The sequence below is a fragment of the Halichoerus grypus genome, chromosome 5 (genome assembly GCF_964656455.1).
Source record: "Halichoerus grypus chromosome 5, mHalGry1.hap1.1, whole genome shotgun sequence".
NCBI lineage: Eukaryota > Metazoa > Chordata > Mammalia > Carnivora > Phocidae > Halichoerus > Halichoerus grypus.
In genome coordinates, this window is record NC_135716.1 from 44,601,653 (window position 1) to 44,615,384 (window position 13,732).

The 13,732-nt window shown below is 37.2% G+C and overlaps 1 protein-coding gene and 1 pseudogene across 1 annotated transcript in view; both read left to right on the plus strand.

Annotated features, from left to right (window-relative positions):
- TMEM64 (transmembrane protein 64) overlaps positions 1-13,732 on the plus strand; it is a 325,182-nt gene that overhangs the window by 197,018 nt on the left and 114,432 nt on the right. The gene's annotated exons all lie outside the window — the stretch shown is intronic.
- On the plus strand, positions 3,456-3,574 carry LOC118544105 (U4 spliceosomal RNA; annotated as a pseudogene).

A 13,732-nucleotide genomic window follows, 5' to 3' on the forward strand; every position in this document is an offset into this window, starting at 1 on the left:
AGTATTTTGTATTGTTATTACATATGTTTTAACTATTGCTGATATATTGGAATTTTAAAATTCTTATTTGTAACTGGTTTCTTATTGAACTCTCCTGTTGGTTGTAATAGCTTCTCATTTGATTATCTTTGAATATCTGACAGTGATTGTGCTGTCTGCAAATAACAACAATATTTAGAAACTTTATTTTATTTTCTTATTTAACTGCATTTTTAGGACCTCTGCTTAGATAGTAGTGGTTAAAGTAGAAATTCTTGTCCTATTCTGATATCACTGGGAATGTTTCCATGTTGCAACAATATGATACTTGCTGTAAACTTACAGTAAATACTCTTTATCAAGCTAAGAAAGTGGTGTTTTTCCCCCCTTAGATTACTAATAGATTTGGAGTTTTAAAAATTCAGGCATAGGTATTGGATTTTAGTAAGTAGTTGCTGAATTAAGGCAATTATGAGTTTTTTTTTTAATGTGCTAATAAATCTAGAGGGTTACATTTAGAGTTTTTCTCGGGAATTGCTTTTAGAATTTTTCTAATGTTAAATAATTATTTCATTCTTGGGGAAATTCTATCTCTTCTTAATGTTTTATACTCTTAATATGTTGCTATATTTAATTTACTAATAATTTATTTAGGACTCTTCGTAAATGAGTTTTGGCCTCTGGTTTTCTTTTAATGCCATTCTTGTACAGTTTATATATTGGTATTATACTAGCCTTACTGAATGAGTTAAAAGGTTCTTCTTTGTTGCTTTTGTCTTCTTTGAACAGTTTATAAAACATGGAAATTTATCATTTTTTGAAGTCTAACTAGACCTGTTGCCTTTTTAAAGAGCAGATCTACATTTCCAAAGAACCAGATTTACTGCCTTTTCAATTTTTCAACTGTCATTCACATATTTGAATTTTCTATTTGTTTTGATTCAAATTTGATAATCTACATATTCTTAGAAAATTTTCTGTTCATTCTGTATTTCAATCAATTCTTTTAAGTTCTTATGTTAATATATGCTCTCTGGTATATCCAGCCTCTTTTTATAGATAAAGGAAAGACTTTCCCAAAAAACATTTTTCTCTCCTCTAGGCAGACATGGCAATTTTTATTTGTTCATTCTGGTGGGTTGATATTGAAGACGTCCTATAAATATCAATTAACTCTGATAACACCCAGTAATTTTCTGACAAGATAGAATGGAAACCAAAGAAAACAGAGCAGGAGAGTAAATATAGCCTAAGAAGGTAACAGGAGTAATGTTTTGTCAGTGCACTTTTTTTTTAATCCTTTGCATGTAAAGCCATCACAACATTAAAGAAATTAACCACACTTACTGCAAGGCCTAAAATGAAACTAGTAATACTGCATTCTATGATTAATACTCAGATTCAAATTCTTTTAATTAATATCTACACTGGAATTCCATGAAACCTTTAGATAATAAATTAGGCAAGAAAGAATTAATAGTTCAAATGTGTGGTTCCTAACATGGCTCCTTCTCCCTAGTGTTCCTGGTAGCATACCTCAGAATTACCTGGAGAGCTCATTTTTAAAAAAGATTATTGGCTCTCATCCCCAGAGTTTCTGAGCAGTGAGTTTGGGATGGGGCCTGAGAATTTGCACTTCTTTTTTTTTTTTAAGATTTTATTTATTCATTTGAGACACAGATATATATATAGAGAGAGAGAGCATGAGCAGTGGGAGAAGCAGAGGGAGAGGGAGAAGCGGACTCCCCGCTGAGCCAGGAGCCCGATGTGGGGCTCGATCCCAGGACCCTGGGATCATGACCTGAGCTGAAGGCAGACGCTTAACCATCTGAGCCACCCAGGCGCCCCGAGAATTTGCATTTCTGACAAGCTTCCAGGTAATCCTGATGCTGCTGGTCCAGACCACACTTTGAGAGCCACTGTTCTAAAGTCATAGGAGTTTGATTGGGTAAATAGTCACCAAAGACTTCCTCACCCAGTGTCCTTTGAAGTTCATTGTGCCCACGTGCCTGGGCTCTAGCCTGTGGGTTGCAAGTGAAACAGATGTTTGTGCACTATCTGGAACATGTCCTTAAAAAGAGCAAGCCTTCCCTTTCCACTTGCTCCTTCCAACCGGCTGGAAAGCAGCCATGATGGTGATTGGTTTTTGACTCTGAAAAGATGCAAAGTGTCCTGGGGATAACAGAGCCCAAAACACTATCAAGTCATTTTGTCTATCCTGATTATGACCTGAACTACTTTGTGAAAGAAACGATCTCTTATCTTGATCAAGCCACTGGCACGTGGGACCTCTTAATGACTGCAGCCTAGACTGATGCTAACAAACACACAGATATTTTGCTGTTCCAAAATCTGCTTTCAGCACATCAGCCAGAGTAATACTTTTAAATATTAAATCAGACCTCTTCACTCCTCCACTCAAAATCCTTAATGGGTCCTCATTCCAGAATAAAAGCCAAGGTCATTGTACTGGTCCATACACTACATGATCATCAGCAACCCTCTCCCCTACCCCCAACCTCCACAATCTCCTCCTTTTATGCTTGCTCACTCTGTTCTACCTCTGTGGCTTCCTACCTATTTATGGCCCACCTGTCAGCCATACTTCTACAATACTCCCTTCCTCACTCCCTTCATATCTCACTGGCACCTCCTCACTGAGACCTTCCCCAACTACTCTTACTTAAAATGGTATCAACAAACTTCTTCCCTCCCCTGGCCATTCCTCTTTATCCCTTCCCTGTTCTATTTTTCTCCATAGCACCTATCACCCTCTGACACAATGTGTATTTTCTTTATTTATGTTACTTAATATCTGTCCCTTTCAACTAGAATGTAATTCCAAAAATTTAGGCATAGGTATTGGATTTAGTTAAGTAGTTGCTGAATTAAGGCAATTATGAGGTGTTTTTTTTTTTTTTTTTTTAATGTGCTAATAAATCTAGAGGGTTACATTTAGAGTTTTTCTTGGGAATTGCTTTTAGAATTTTTCTAATGTTAAATAATTATTTCATTCTTGGGGAAATTCTATCTCTTCTTAATGTTTTATACTCTCATTATGTTGCTATATTTAATTTACTAATAATTTATTTAGGACTCTTCATAAATGAGTTTTGGCCTCTGGTTTTCTTTTCTTTTCTTTTTTTTATTTTTTTATTTTAAAGATTTTATTTATTTATTTGACAGAGAGAGAGAGACAGCAAGAGCAGGAACGCAAGCAGGGGGAGTGGGAGAGGGAGAAGCAGGCTTCCCGCCGAGCAGGGAGCCCGATGTGGGACTCGATCCCAGGACCCCGGGATCATGACCTGAGCCGAAGGCAGACGCTTAACGACTGAGCCACCCAGGCGCCCTCTGGTTTTCTTTTAATGCCATTCTGGTACAGTTTATATATGGGTATTATACTAGCCTTATTGAATGAGTTAAAAGGTTCTTCTTTGTTCTGTGTCCCAGAACCTATACATAACCTGGCACATATAGTAGGTGTTCAGTGGCAGTATCGTAGCCAATGAGGTTTATCCGAGGTGCGATTATTGCTAATTGAAACAAACAATTGTTTAATTAACAAATTCATGGCTATTGAAAGCATGCATGCATGAATAAAATGATTTGTAGGGAGCAGCACTGCATGCTCAGAAGCAATTAAGTGTGTTGGTTGATAGCACTGAGTTGGGAACAGATTTATGTCAGAACTTCAGCTTTGCCACTACTAGTTTTGACATTCTTCATCTACTGACAAATTTGTATAATTAAAATAAACATAGCACCTACTTGCTGAGATTGTTGGGAAGATTGAATGGTGACCTCTTTAAAGTGTTCACCATAGGACCTGACACATAGTATGAGTTCAGTAAATATTCAATGTTGTTATTATCTTGAGTCATTTTCCTTCAAAAAATTTATGGGAAGGGAAGTCCTTAGAGAATAAATATGTTTCAAATGAATGAGAACAGGCCAAGAATTATCCCTCAACTCAGCCCAAATAAAATGTTTGAACTCTGTCTTCTTTTAACATCTTCCCTTTAACCTTTCATTTTTGACCCACTGATCTGAGGACCATCCCTCACTCTTCACAAAGCTAGATTTCTCAACATGGGTTTCCAGAATGGACTCTATCAGGATCACCTGATGTGTATTGAAAAATTCAGATTCCAGTTCTTTACAATCTACTGAATGGGACTCTGAAGGGGTAGATCCTGTATGTATATGTAAAAAACTCCTTCAGTTACTACGAAGTACATTAATGTTTGAGAATGTTGAGTTTTGATTAATCACTCTTCAGATATTATGGCTGAATTGTCGCACAATGATACAGGCAAGGGCTATCAGAAACAAAGATTTCTCAGGGCTCATCCGATTTCCTCACCACAAAATAACCACCCAGGCCTGAACTCACCATGGGTCTGTATACCACTCTGGAGAAACAGATACCATAGTTTACATGCTTATTCATATAAATGACAGCATCTAAGGATATACAGCTATAACCAAGCAAACAGACAGAAAGCCCTTCATCTGAGACGATACAAATATGAGAAGTTTATAGGGGTGGGAGGGTTGATGGGGTATGTATGTATGTATGTATTCATTCATTCATTCATTTATGTAAACTCTACACCAAATGTAGGGCTTGAACTCACAACCCTGAAATCAAGAGTCACATGCTCTACTGACTGAGTCAGCCAGGCACCTTGATTTTTCTGCTTTTTCTTTCTTTCTTTTTTGTTCCTCCTCAGCAATTCCTAAGACTCTTCATCTATCCTAACTGCTTACTAAGCAAGTCTGATTAGGGGGAGGATAATGGAGTCCCCACTCTCCAGCCTGGTATGGTTTTATGTCCAATCTGTTTCCGAAGGCCAGTTTCTCTCTGCTCACAGTCTTCCTTTGATCTCCCCCATTATGTTGGTCAATTTATGTGACCTGTCTCTCTGAATAACCAGTTTCTAACTGAGGTCTTGCATTAAAGATATTGGCTGCTTCAGCCATAATAATACTTGACCTGATGGATGAATGGGACCTGGAAATTCCATGGCCCACAGTGGAAACCTCTGGATATTGACACAGCCATAGCCTCAAGTGAAGAGTAAGATCACTGTGTTATTTGTGGTATATTATCTGGTTCCCAGGCAAACTGCCCCATAGCATCTGCTCAACAACAACATCTGTTCTTTCCAAACCTAGTTTTACCTGTTTCTGGCTTCCTCTTCTTCACAGTAGACCAAGCCACAGGGATTCCATAGAAATTCTGGTTGAGTCAAGCAGAGGATCAAATTTTCACTTAATAAGGGAAAGCTTAGAGGTATTGACAAAGAAATGTCAGAACCAGACCTCAGGTGAAATGGATTAGATTGGAAAAGGCAGAAAAAGGGAATTTAAGCAAATCAGGAACTTATGATAAAAGTAGTAATGCATTAGAGTAGTATAGCAAAAGAGAATTTTTTTTTTTTTTTTTTTTTAGAGATGACTAGGGAGAAATGTGAGTTTGAACATAGAGCCAAAACATGAAAGTCAGCTCATGAGGAGAAACGGCAGCAAGATACCAGCATTATTAGCTAAATGTCCAAACTGAGGTCAAGTGGCAGAGTGTCCCCTAGGCCAGAGAGGCCTGTTCCTTGGTGGTAATTGACAGGATCAAGAAGGATAATGTCAGGAAGCTCTAGCATCAGATATCAGGGGTGTTGCCTTAAGGATCTTGAAGCCCAAGGACAAAAACATCACAGTGAGTAGAATTCAGGGGAATGAAGCAGGGGCTCAGCTATAGGGAGTATAGGTAGCAAGGTTCACGTGGTAAAGGCAACAGGACAGATAAGATGGAACACTGCATACCCCCTTGAAGGGCCTGTTTGATCCTAAATTGGAGTGTGGGGCAAAACCCATGGGGAGATTTGAATGACCCAGCTACAAAGATTTGGCCTACACAATGCCTTTCTCTAATAATTATATAAAAGTAAGTCCTATAAAGACAAGCATAGGGATGCAAATCCAAAAAACTAGTTTAGTACTTGACTCAGATAGTTTATAATATCCTAATCTAGAAATCTTTGGATAAATATATGACATTTGATTGGGAATATTGGGATCATATTGGAAAACATTCAAAGTTATTAGTGTTATTTTTCCTGGAGCTTCAGCTTCTCTTCTGTGAAGTGTTCAATACATCTTCACAAGTTTGTTATAAGTATCAAATAAAACCCATGTCTATGAAAGACCTTATTATCTAGAGGTAGGTTATTATAATGATTTTTGTATGTAATAGATACAGAAGTAGATATTGTGGAATGTCCTTTTGGTGAAATGGTAAGGAAAAGTGACGAGGAACTAAATCAGCTGGTCTGGACAATTTATCTTGAATGGGTAGATGGTAATTCACAAAAGGGTACTAATAATTGTCAGAGATGGCAGCCAAAGCTAAGGTTCATGGAAGGTGCTTCAAGTTTAAGGACAATAACTGAGGCCAGTTTATACAGAGGAAAACTTCCCAAGAGGCTGGAGCTGGTATCAGGAATAAATTAGAAAGCAAACACAAGATAGGTTAAAGTCTTGGTCAAGATAGGAACTGAGAACATTTGGGGGGTTTCAGGAACTACTTTTATGATGCCAGCTCTGTGGTTCTGGACAATTCTCTAGATTTATGAGGCCCTAGATATTCAGACATGCAATATAATGAACACCATCCTGGTTGTTCCAAGATGGTACTGCCTTATACTTATTGTTCCAAAAGAATTATCAATAGGATTCATTTTCACTCTCAAATGTTTTCTAGAAAAAGTGGAATGAGTGGACAATTGAGAGCAGAGATAGAAGAGAGAACACCAAAAATGACTGCAAAGGGAGAAAGGAATGCAGGTGTAGCAGGGAAAACCCCAACTCACTGCTTTGGATTTAAGAAATGTTGGGTGATGTCTTAGGCCTTAATGGCAATACTTTACCTTATGCATGTATTTTCTAGGGTAGAACAAATATTTCCTTCTCATTCCCCTTGATACGCTGCTTTTGGAAGTTTCCCAATCAGCATCAAATAGGGGACTAAAAGGTTTGAGAATAAGCAGTACTTTAATATAATTTAAAAACTTAAGGGTTCTTTTTTTTTTTTTTTTTAATGTAGCACTATATTTTTTTACATTGTCCTTTCAGAGGCAATACCGTACAGTGGTTCTGACAGCTCATTCTTACTGCCTGAGTGTAGAGTGAATTTGTCTGCAATGTTACCTCCTTCCAGAGGCACTTAATAGAGATTTTTCACTATGGGGGGTCAGAGAAAACCAGAACAGTAAAAGCAAAGAATGGATTGGGCAGGGTTAGGGAAACTGCATTTGCAATGGGAGCAAGAGTCCAGGATATGAAAACAGGCTGGAGATCTGTATGAGGCTGATACAGAAGGTGATGTAGAAATGATTAACCTGAATCAAAGGCAAATAGATACTGTAAGCTGCAGTATGTCACATAGTGTGAGGTCTTGCACTTTGTTCAATAATTTATTTCTCACTTGGATAAGGGCACAGATATCTAAGCCACTTATTTTTTCCCCAATCTTATTTTAGTCCTTTGCTTGTGCTTGGCTTTGTATAATTCAGATTTTGTTAATGTGGTCCTTGGGGTTCACTCTGCCCACCTCCTAGATCCCTGTGGGATCCACTACCTTGTCCTGGCACAACTTCAGACACTGGGGCTACATCTCAGTGCCCTCCAGCTTTGACCCTATCTATCTTACACAGAAGAACATCAGATGTAAGTGTGTGATCCTGCAGCAGTATGGGAAGATATTTAAAATTAATATTTGGTAGAGGAATGCCTTAATTTCTTCCAGGGACACGGTTATTTATTTAGTCTGTCATTTAATTCCATGGGTGAGTCACAGATTCTCTGGCCAATTGTTTCATGCATTCCCTGAGGGAATGACTCTCAAGCACAGTCCTAGCATCTGAAAAGCCCTGCTGTGTGAAGACAAGGTATTTAAATGCAACCCTGGTACACAGCACATGAAGAGGATGTACCCAGAGATGGAGCCCCAAACAACTTGGAGATCCCTCTCTTCTGTTCTTGTAATTCCTAACAGGCAACATTCCTCATTTGCTGGACAATTTATAGGAAATCCAAAGCTTAGGGATGGTTATCCATTTTGAGGGGCTTGACAAAGAGCTTTCAGGCAGGTAGTGAAGGAGGTTGGAGAGAGAATGTTCTACTATAGCCCATTACTAGAGAACTTCATGAATCTAGGAAAATCCTTTTCATCTTTTATCCAATTGTGCTTCTTTGACAACCCTATTTTTTTAAAAAAAAAAGAACAGGGCAGATGAGGAAACAGAATCAGAAAGTTCTGCCACAGGCCATGTAACTTAAATAGGTTGTGTTGCTTAACTAAGTTACCCATTTAAAGAGAGATCCAGGATCTCTGAATACTACATTTAACATTTGTTAGAACTTGCCTGTCTTAGTGCATAATCTCATAGACTCTCTTTATTTGCTATTATCTAGATTTCACCATGCAGTTCTGGTTATTCCCATCTGAATAGATGATTTACATACCTATCTTCAATATGAAGACATGTGATCTTGTCACCTTAATTCCAATGGCCTCCCCTGACTCAGCTGGAGAAAATCAATACTGGAAATAAAGATGATCCCTAAAATATTGGTGTGTCTGCTATGGACAGTGACTGAATCAAATTGGTTCTCCTTCCCTTCATCCTGGCTGTCAGTGACATTAGACATTAAAGTCTTGATTTCAATTTTCAGGTAATTAAAAGTCACACTCCCCAGCTGCCTTTGAGATTATGATACTCCTAACTTCTAATTAGTGCTCTTAACCTTTGGTAAGAACAAAGGAGAGGGCTTTGTAATTTGCCTTGCCAAAGTTTCATCCTAGAGCCATTGCATTTACTTCTGCTCTAACTTAAGAATGGCAGATCAAGCTTTATGTTCATGTTCAACATGCTACCAAGGTAATTTCCCTTAGGGAGGACACTGGGTCTTATGGCATGTATGATTTCCCTGTCACATAGAGCATCATCAGTTAATGATATTGAGTTAATGAATACAATCATATATTAAATATATAACTATATTCATTATATTACTTTATTGATATGATTTTAGTTGGATAAATAATTGAATAACTCATTTTTATTATTTAAACCTTGAGTAGGGTTCAGTTCACTGCTGGAGGAGAGAGGTTTGGAGCCATGGATTATATGTAGTAAGCTTCAAGCTCTTTTGATTCTAGTGTGATTTTGGCCCTGATTCATCCATCTTGACAGCCCAGAATATGTTTTTCGACTACATAATATATGCAATACATTGTATTAGATGTTAGTGAGCATACAAGAAAATAAGGTGTGTTCTTCAGGATTTAAAGGAATGCTAATCAGGAATGTTAATCCAGGTGAATGATACCTATAAATAAGTAGTTATCAAACTTTGGTTTCATAGAAATGGCCTGAAAAATGTTTAAAGTGTCCAGGTTCCATCTGCAAAACTTTTCATTTAGTAGATCTGTGTTTCAGACTAGAAATATGTACTTTAAACAAACGCTCTGATAATTCTGAGAGATGATGACATAGGGTCCATAGTTTAAGAAACATTGCTCTACACTCTAAATTTAAACTTCAGAGGCAGGATTCTAATTGCTCCAAACTACTAAAGCCAAGCTTATGGACTGCAGTGGATAGTGGAAAATATCCTAGTCCATCTCTAGATGGACAGTGGGCCTTCTGATCTTACTCTTGAGAATTGGATTGAAGAACAACTGGGTATTTGGAGCTCTGACAACCTGATCTACAAGATTATGATGGAAATACTTCAAATACCTAAACCTATAAATGATAGATAAAATACAATAAATTTTAATGTGTAGCTGACTTTGCCAGAAAATTAATAGAAATCCACTGTTGCTAGAAATAGAGACAAAAGAAAAAGGTAAAGTAATAAGCATATTACATATTACTCTGATAATGCTTCAGCTCTGGGAGGAAACGGTAACATATAGGCATTTCCTATGTGAGGCCATAAGTTGGAGCTGAGACCTCGAATAAAGCAGGATTTTTAGTAATCCACTGACTCAGGAAAATGACTAGGAATACTGTCCCTACCCACACACTGGGTAAAAAAATGTCTCATGAAAAATTGATAGCCAGGGCTGTGAGTCTTATGGGTTTGGGATCTCATTTTGTATTATTCATGTAATTCTGGAGTTCTCAAGCCAAAAAATGAATAAAAGAGTATGGATGACTGGCAGAAGAAAACACAAAATCACTCAGGAGGAACCCTTGACTCATTCAAGACATAAAAATTTCCTAAAGTAAAAAACAAGCACCAATAAACACAAGATTACAACCAAAATTTACATAATACATGAGCAATAATCAATCATGAATTAAAACTCAGAAGATGAGGGGCGCCTGGGTGGCTCAGATGGTTAAGCGTCTGCCTTCGGCTCAGGTCACGATCCCAGGGTCCTGGGATCGAGTCCCACATTGGGCTCCCTGCTAGGCGGGGAGCCTGCTTCTCCCTCTGCCGCTGCCTCTCTCTATCTCTCTCTCTGACTCTCATGAATAAATAAATAAAACAAACAAACAAAAAAATTAAAAAAAAAAAACTCAGAAGATGAAACACATGAGATTAAGCACCTAGGAACTTGAGATAATAGAATGACAATCATACATAAAATACAAAGTAAGTTTTAAGTGATTAAAGGATTAAGAAGAGAGAACACTTTAGAGAGTGAAACCAGGTAGAAGTTTAAAAGGAAAGAATGTGGTTGAAATTTAAACCGTGGGGGCGCCTGGGTGGCTCAGTTGGTTAAGCGACTGCCTTCGGCTCAGGTCATGATCCTGGAGTCCCTGGCTCGAGTCCCGCATCGGGTTCCCTGCTCAGCAGGGAGTCTGCTTCTCCCTCTGACCCTCCCCCATCTTGTGCTCTCTCTCTTTCATTCTCTCTCTCAAATAAATAAATAAAATCTTTAAAAAAAAAGAAATTTAAACCGTAATGATGGTTTAAGTAGCATACAAGCAATATAGCTACAGAGCAGTTAGTAAACTGAGGGAGGGTTCTGAGGAAATTACCCATGATGCAGGACAGAAAGTAAAAGATTGAAAAAATGAATGAGAAGTTAAGATGGGGCATTGGGTGGCTCAGGCTTCAGTGCTTTCGGCTCTGGTCATGAGCACAGTGTCCTGGGATCAATTCCTGCATCGAGCTCCCTGCTCGGCAGGGAGTCTTCTTCTCCCTCTCCCACTCCCCCTGCTTGTGCTCTCTCTCTCTTGCTGTCTCCCTCTGTGTCAAATAAATAAATAAAATCTTAAAAAAAGGGGCACCTGGGTGGCTCAGCCGTTAAGCATCTGCCTTCGGCTCAGGTCATGATCCCAGGGTCCTGGGATTAAGCCCTGTGTCAGGCTCCCTGCTCTGTGGGAAGCCTGCTTCTCCCTCTCCCACTCCCCCTGCTTGTGTTCCCTCTCTCGCTGTGTCTCTTTTTGTCGAATAAATAAATAAAATATTTTTTAAAAATCTTAAAAAAAAAATAGAAGTTAAGAAACAGGGGTGCCAGGGTGGCTCCGTAAGTTATACCTCTGACTCTTGATCTCAGCTTAGGTATTGATCTCAGGGCCCTGAGTTCAGGTCCTGTGTTGGGCTCCACACTGGGCATGGAGCCTACTTAAAAAAATAAATAAATAAGAAACAGAAGGATAGAATATAGGAAAAAGTCAATATTTACATAACATTTGTTCTAGAAGGAGAGAATAATATTTAAAGGTATAGTACCTATGGATTTTCCAGATTTGATGAAACTCACAAATCTTAAGTTTGAAAAAACATAAAAAGTTTCAAGCAAGAGGAATTTTTTAGAAATCCAAATCAAGTGATTCCCTGGGAAAATTTTGGAACTTCCTTTAGGAAAAAAGAAATCTCAAAAGCAACTGTAGATAAGAAACAAATTACACAGAAACATTTATGATTGGAACAGACTTTTTGGCAGCAATAAAAATAGCCAGAAAACATTACAGGAATATCTTCTAAGTATTCCGTAAGAATAAATTTCAAGTTAGTATAAACCCAGCTTAACCATCATTCAAGAGTGAGAAGGAAATAAAGGCATTTTTCAAACCACTACTGAAAGAATTGACCGCTAACAAAACTATTAGAAAGTAGGACGTTGAACTCAGAAGAAAGAAGGAGGATGCAGGAGGAAATGTTGAAAAATAATAAAATAGTGTATATATGGATCAATCTAAATAAGGATTGACTAAATATGAAATAAGCCAGACAGAGAAAGACAAATACCATATGATTTCATTCATGTGGAATATAAAAAACAAAACAAATGAATAAATAAACAAAAAGCAGAATCAGACCTATAAATAAAGAGAAAAACTGGATGGTTGTCAGAGGGAAGGGGGTAGGGGTAGGGACAAAATGGGTGAAAGGGAGTGGGGGACACAGGCTTCCAGTTATGGAATGAAGATGTCATGGGAATAAAAAGCAAAGCATAGGGAATATAGTCAATGATATTGTAATAACATTGTATGGTGACAGATGGGAGCTATATTTGTGGTGAGCATAATATGATGTATGTTGTACACTTGAAACTAATGTAACATTGTATGTCAACTCTATTCAAATTAAAACAATGAAAAAAAAGAATTGACTAAATAAAGGAAAAAGAATTACTAATATAGCAGAGTAGATGTAAATAAAATAGAATCAAAGTATTGAAAATAATTTGGAATATGGAGAGGATTGGTGATCAGAGGTAAAGAATCCTAAGGTCCCTGTACTATTTGTGAGGAGGATGGAGTCTGATCAATTTCAGACATTGTTAAGTCAAATATTCATTTTAAGTATTTAAAGGTAAAGAGTAAAAAAAAAAGTAAAAGAAAAAAGAAATATACTGTGTAAGTTCATAAAGGGCAAAATGTAAAAAATAACATGTTCTATTCAATAGAAGGTAAGAAAGGATAAAAAAATAATGATAAATAGAAATAGATAGAAATCACAAAAAAGAAATCTATACATATAAATAATCCTTACTACTATAAACAGACTAGAAATAGCAGCTCAAAAAAAGACTTTCTCATATTTAAAAAACTTAAGCCAGCTATATCCTAGAAATGACAGAAAGCCTGAAAGCCTAAATGATACAACAAATCAAAAGCATTATTAGAGATAAAGAGCCATTACACAACCTCAAAATAAACAATTCACCATAAAAAAGAAAATAAACTTGAACCTGTAGACCCTTAACAGAGTATTAAAATATATGTAAGTAAAAAATGTTAGAATTACAAAGAAACATTGACAAATCTCCAATTACGATTGGCGATTTTAACCTGTATTTTTTTTTTTTTTTGGTAACTGATAATGAAGATTAAGTGGAAGCATTTTAAAAAGTAATCAGTGGCTGAGACATCTAGCTTCTTCTTCTATAATGTGGAGTTATCACTGTGAAGTGGCTGTCCCCAGGACTTCATTTCCCAGCCCATTCACACATGGGCTATGACCCCATGACTTGTTTTTTTGTCTCAAAGGTATGGGAACAGAAATCATAAATTAAAACATCATTGAGGTATTATTTCCTGCCCATCAGGTTGACCAATATTTTAAGTCTTGTAACAGCTGTTGGTAAGGATATGAAAAAATAGAAACCAACATATTGTTTGTGCTAGTATATTTGTTATAGCTACTTTGAACCACAACTTGGTGATACCTCAAAACCTGAAGACGTTAATACTTAATGACCCAACAAATCTATTTCTAGGTATCT